The following is a 5,117-nucleotide window of genomic DNA, read 5'->3' as shown; positions in this document are numbered from 1 at the left end:
GGCAGAGGTAGAAGGTGGGAGCAGAGAACCACCTGGACATCAGGGGAGAAGGCTCAGCTCAGGGCAATTCTGTGAGTAGCATCTGGGCCTGCTGTCACCATAGTTCCGAACTGTCACTGTACACTGGACAGTGGATGGAGGCTACAGAGGGAGGGTGAGCACCAAGCCAGACACAAGATGATGGCTCTGCTCCAGTGCTGAGGAAGCAGTGGGGCTCAGGAAGGGGAGGGGTGGAGGGAGGGTAAGGATCTGCAGTGACAGAGCTGCACAAATACCAGGTATTTATAGTATTATCTGTTGATTTTGAATGCTGAGTCAAGCTGCATTTAAAATATGAGATTACATACTGGAAGCAAGAATCAGGTCTCTTATTAAAAGAAAACAGAAAAGCTCTAGAAGGAGGGTCTCCAGGTAGGAATGAACAGAGGGGATGAGAGGCTCTGGCTGGGACCCTCACCTCCCAAACTTCACATCCCCCTTAGGAAGAATTCTCAGTTCTGTCCCTACTACTCGGAATCTCCAAAGATGTGGATTCTTGCTGTAAAACTCTGGCTTGGGTGCCTGGGTGGCTCATTCAGTTAAGTGACCGCCTTCGGCTCAGATCATTATCAGAAGATCCTGGTTTGAGCTCGCATCCAGCTCTCTGTTCAGTAGAGAGTCTGCTTCTCCCTCTCCCTCTGCTCTTCGCCTGGCTCATTCTCTCTTTCTCAAATAAATAAATTAAATATTAAAAAAAAAAACAAACCTCTGGCTCAAGCAGAATAATGCTTCTAGGTTCCGTCAGTACAATTGAGTAGGGCTGAAATTTTTTTTTAAAAATTGCGTACACACACCCTCCCACACCCCACCCCACCCACCCCCGTCCCTCACTTGAACCTTTGGGAGCACTAAGGGTATCTTTCCCTGATTTATTCCACTCCACTGTATTTATTGGCCAGGTCATTTTTTGCTTGCTAGTGACAGAAAACCCAACCCAAACTGGCTTAGGCAGAAAAGGATATGTATTGGAAAGTCAGAGGGTGGTCTTCAGCCACAGATGGATCCAGGATTCACATGGGATCCTTAGGACTCAGTTTCTCTCTTTCTCTTGGGGGCCTGTCTTCTGCTGCATTGACTTCAATCTCGAGCTCAGCCTGAGCTCAGCTCAATCTCTGTGGGGGCTCTCAGGAGCCTGAAACTTCCCTCTGTGGTGGCAAGATGCACCTGCTGCCCCTCGAGTTCTCTTCCTGTTGGGCTCCAACAGGAAGCCCGTTTTGGAAGGAAGATGAGGCTGATCCTGAAGGCACTGGCTTGAATTGGACGTTTGCAGGCCAACCACTGTGCCTCAACCACAGATGAGATGATCAGCTGGGGTCTTGGTCACTGCCAAACCCTCAGAGCCCACAGAAGAATATGAGAGTGGGCTGAATAGATGCTGCTCAGCCAAACATCACATGTCCACTACAACTACAGAGCCCCCCACCCTGCCACCATGCCAGACGTGGGTGGGGCCACTGTCCCACAGCTCAGGGCGCACAGCCTCTCTCCTCACACTTTTCTCTCCTCTCCAATGCAGCTGATGAGGCCGTGGGGGCCTTTGATTGGGGATCCAGCTTGCGTGCTACAGCTCACATGCACTTCAGGGAAAACCAGAACAGAGCAAAGAAAATGCAAAAGACAGGAAAGCAGTCCCAGTGACTGTGGTGGCTGTTTGTAATTTTCTGGCTGCTTGGGATCCACCTTCTTCACAGATATTACCCCAAATTCCTCTTCTGTATTTGAGTGACTCAGGCACTCATCTCCCAGAGCAGAAGCAAAGGTGCTAGACTCCCCATCCCCAATCCTCAATGCACCCCAGTGCCGGCCTAGGGCCTGAGGTTTCCCATCAGATGTCTGCTCCTGGAACCCTGGCTCTTGATCAAGTGTTTCGGGGACCTTGGGGGCAGCAGGAGGGCCTGTCCTGTCTCCCTGTTCCTCTGGGACTTTAGTGGCCACAGCACCACCCTGACAAGACTTCAAGTCATCTGCTTGGCTTCCTGCTTCTTCAACTTACTTCCTGTTCCTCCCCAGCCTGGTCCCCCAGCGTCCTGATTTGAGGAGGGCCCCAGAAGCCATCCAAAAATTCCCTTTTCCTTGAACTGGCCAGAGCACCGTCCTGACACACTCCCAAAGTTCAAATTTCTGTCAGACCAGGGCTCTAGCCTGTCCACTGCAGACCTGGTCTAAGAGGAAACTGCCTCTTGCCCCAGGGGAGAGAGATCTTCACAAGCCCCTGGCCTGATTGCTTGCTCCCAGCTACCAGCCAAACCCTTGTGGAAGCTGCCCTCACGATCAAGGTCAGAAGAGCCCCTTCCAAGAGGCTTCCCCTCCCTGGAACTTTCTAGCACTCCTTGTTTCTGGTCTGAGCAATAGGCTTGTCCCTGACTCATTGGTGGGACTCTGGCAAGTTGCTCGGTGAATGAGCTCATGCACATTGAAGTTTTGATCAGTGTGTTTATCTCCCACTCACCCACCTCTGCAGTAACTGAATTTCTTCTCCTTGCCCTTAGGGTGTCTTTCCTCTCCCAGCCTCCACAGCTAAGCATGAGTCACTTGCTGCAGAACCAGACATCCAGGCTGCAAAGGCTCAAAAGCCCCTTGCCCAGGCACAAGGCAAGAAGATGCTGATGGGTTTCATGTTGGCTGGGGCTGAGGGAGAAGGGAGAAGGGAGGTGGGACGGGGACCCTGTACCAGATTAGTTTCACGTGGCTCCCTGTTACTTCTTGCCATTTTTGCTTCTCCGGAAGGACTGCCCCATTGCTACATGGAAGCTGCATTGCCCTGAGAAGTTTTGTAGGCGCCTGTGGCCACAAATGGTCAACTGGTTCCCCATCAGTGCTCTGGATAGTAGTGACCCGGGTCTGAGCCCCAGGAATGAGAGTCCACTTTCCCACTCTGGTCATCCTCCAGAATGGAGTGGGGAGTGCGGAGTGCATTGAGAGGGAACAGTGGTATTCCTGCCCCAGGTCACATGTGCATGACTTTGCAACTACTAGTGAAATCAGGATGCCTGTAGGACACTGCACCCTGGTCATGGGCTAAGAGTCTGCCCTGTGCCTCTAGGAAAACAGATGAGCTCCCTCTGGGGCAACACTCAATTCTGAACTTTGGCGTCTATACCAGAGTTACACTTCCAGAAAAAGAGGGATGGTGCAGTTACCCATGGAACTCAGCTAATTCATATTCAGGTTGTTTAGAAGTTCCTGGTCCTGGTCCTGTTGGTGAGGTTGTGCCTGTCAATCACCTGGTGGGGCATGAGCGCCACTCCATGAGCTGGAGGCTAGGGTGCTCACCAAGGGAGGAAAAGCTTCTAAAAAGGATGGCACAGAACCTGTGGTCCAGCAAACCTTTCCTGGAAACTCCCTGGCCAGGGGCCTTCAAATCTGCCCCCCAGATATCTCCAGGTCTGTGCCAGAAATTTCCCAGGATGATTTCAACTTGTCCATCAAACCCCAAGCTCCCTGTGGATGGTGTGGCTCAACACCAGAATCCCAATTTCTAGCAGAAAGCTGGTACTCTGTAGGTCTGCATTGCTATTTGCTGAAGAAATGAATTATCTATTCCCAAATAGACAAGAAGTGGTTAGTTAGTTACCATCTGGCCTGGACATGATACAACTGCTCAAATATTGGAGCTGCACTGGTCACATCGAAAATCAGAATTAAATCTATTCAGATGCCACAGTTAAAAAGACCCAGTGATATATTGGTCTGATGGTTTCTTTTATGAAAACAGCACTAAAGCGTTACCTATTTTTCACTCAGAGCTCACTTGAGGTGCGTTCCGTTTTGAACTTTATAATTTATTTTAGGGCTCCTGCTGTATTTCTGCTCTCTGAGTCTTGCCATTGCTCTAGGCTAAAAGCAATAACCGACCTTAGAAGAAGAAGGAGAAAGGCTCCACATTGCAAGAGCACAGCCTCTGAAAGAAGAACATTTTTCTGGAGACCTCAGGTGGTAGCTGCAGCAAGCTGCCTTCTGTCTAGAAGGCCGGCTGAGACCACCTTTCATCAAAGGCTGCAAATATTTCAGCACAAAAACAACCCACAGCCACAGAGTAAGAAAGTTCTGCTTCTGTGTGCCGGAATCAGTTGGCAATATACTGATAATAATGAGTAACGTTTGAATAATTCTTGGGCAAAGTTTCTAGGCTAGTAGGTGGAGGCTCTGGGTGTTCTGGCTCCACATGGCATGCTTGGCCACCAGACCAGGGATCCTCACCCAGGGCTGCTCACCAAGAGTCTAGAGGGCACACAAAAAATGCTTTCAATGATAATTGTTATTTGTTTGTGTTAATCTATATCAGAAAAAATATCCTCAAGCAGCAAACCTGTGATTTCACACATTATTTTCAAGAGGAGGGAAAAGGTATTTAGATTAAAACAAGTGAGTCAATTTAAGGAAACATGTAAGTAAATAATAGTGCATGTGGTACACAGATGTCACAAAACTCACGCAAATGGAGGTGTGGGAATAGTGGCTTTGTGCTACATTGCTGCGGCCCTGGGAAGCACACAGGGAGGCTTCCCTGCATCCCCACACAGGTGGGGTCCCTGCATCCACCTCCCGTTAACAGTAATCAACATTTCTGAAGCCAGAAATGCAGTGGGTACGATACAAATTCACAGTGGAATGTGAGGTAAGATGTGAAAAGGATTTTTCTTTGTTGTTGGTTTTTTGTTTTTTGTGGGTTTTTTTTTTTTTTTTTTTTTTTGGTCTCAATAACCTCCTCTCCAGATTTTTTGTCTCATCTTTACAGGAGATGATCAAGCCATGAATGATAGATCAAAAAGAAACAGATCATATGGTGAAGTCCAGCTCTTTCACCCATTTCAAAGAGGAATAAACCAAGTCCCAGAGGTGAAAGTGACTTGATTATATAGTAAGTTAGAACTGGCTTCAAAAGTTTTTTCTTGAGGGATCCCTGGGTGGTGCAGCGGTTTAGCGCCTGCCTTTGGCCCAGGGTGCGATCCTGGAGACCCGGGATCGAATCCCATGTCGGGCTCCCGGTGCATGGAGCCTGCTTCTCCCTCTGCCTATGTCTCTGCCTCTCTCTCTCTCTCTGTGTGACTATCATAAATAAATAAAAATTAAAAAAA

This window comes from Canis lupus, chromosome 4 (genome assembly GCF_011100685.1).
Source record: "Canis lupus familiaris isolate Mischka breed German Shepherd chromosome 4, alternate assembly UU_Cfam_GSD_1.0, whole genome shotgun sequence".
NCBI classification, from domain to species: Eukaryota; Metazoa; Chordata; class Mammalia; order Carnivora; family Canidae; genus Canis; species Canis lupus.
The sequence above is the reverse complement of the archived record's forward strand: the minus strand, read 5'-3'. Positions refer to the sequence as shown.